At 42.9% G+C, this 1156-nt stretch overlaps 1 protein-coding gene across 2 annotated transcripts in view; it reads left to right on the top strand.

Annotated features, from left to right (window-relative positions):
• The first annotated feature begins 781 nt into the window (after positions 1–781).
• PPP4R1 (protein phosphatase 4 regulatory subunit 1) overlaps positions 782–1156 on the top strand; it is a 69654-nt gene continuing 69279 nt past the window's right edge. The window contains exon 1 of one of the 2 annotated variants that reach the window (XM_082418654.1): positions 782–1082. The gene's annotated coding sequence lies outside the window, so the exon portion shown is untranslated. The remainder of the gene's footprint in view (positions 1083–1156) is intronic. The other variant, XM_082418652.1, reaches the window with a different exon arrangement.

The following is a 1156-nucleotide window of genomic DNA, read 5'->3' as shown; positions in this document are numbered from 1 at the left end:
TGTTTATACACTTTAGTGTATCTATTTGGATTAAAGATAGTTCCTTATGGGTTAATTGTATGTTGTTTTGGACTTTTTTCTCCTTGTAAAATTGAGATGGCAGAGTTAACATTATGATTTTAATGTCACTCTCATGAGATGTGCAGAGCTTTCAAATAGGATTTTGGGGGAAAAGATTCTTGGCTTAAAGGGGGGTTTTTAAAAACTTAAAAATCAAAAGCAGTTCTTACAGATTATTTTGTTTAATGATAGGATCATGAGTACAACAAAACTCTGAAAAGCTAGGAATCATGATATAATCACTATTACCTTATGTTAGTAATTAAATTTTTATATAAATTTATTGGCTCCAAAAGTACATAATGTTCTTTCTCAAATTAACTATCTAAAACACTCTTTATAAAATAATAGCTTTCACAGTATTCATTAATATTGCAGTATTCACTCTGGCAGTTATAAATTTATGTAGCTCTTTGACAGAATTTCAAACCAGGAAGCACATAAGGAGATTTTCCTCCAAGTTATATTTACATTGCTTAATTATATTTGAAAGGGCATCTTCAGATAATAACAAATCCATATCACGGTTATTCCTATTATTGACATTGTCACACTGATCGGATGCACTGGGCCCCTGGGCGCACACGTGGTCACTGAGCTGCGCAGTCTCGGGGATGCCGGAAATGACGTAGGAGCGGCGGGGGCTCCCCCACCCCCACCGCCTGGCTGAAATCCCGTTGTTAAAAGCACGAAGGCTGGAGTCACATGCCATTACCTCCCTAAAATACGCGTTATTTATTTCTAAACCGGCAGAAGGATGGACGTGAAAGCTGCGTGAGCACGGGGCGCCCAGTCCATCCGGAGAAGCGTTAAGTTGGGGGTGGGCGTCCTTTCCCTTTGTTGAGGCGCAGTGACAGCTAAAGATAGGGAGCCATCAGAGCTCACCTGGAGGTACCCACGCTGCCCCGTACAGCGGCGACGTGGATGCGCAGGTGCGCGGCGCGGACGGTGACCTGAGGGTTCTCTGTGCATCTCACCACGTGCAGCCGCGGTCTGCACTGTAAAGTGAAGACGCTTTACAGGTATTCACTCCTTCGACCCTCACAACAGACCGCGGGAAAGTCACTTGTATTTTACAGTTTACACTTCGCAGACC

Source organism: Balaenoptera physalus, assembly GCF_965194825.1.
Source record: "Balaenoptera physalus genome assembly, chromosome: 12".
Classification (NCBI taxonomy): domain Eukaryota; kingdom Metazoa; phylum Chordata; class Mammalia; order Artiodactyla; family Balaenopteridae; genus Balaenoptera; species Balaenoptera physalus.
Note: the sequence above shows the minus strand (reverse complement) of the source record. Positions and strands in the feature narration are given on the sequence as shown.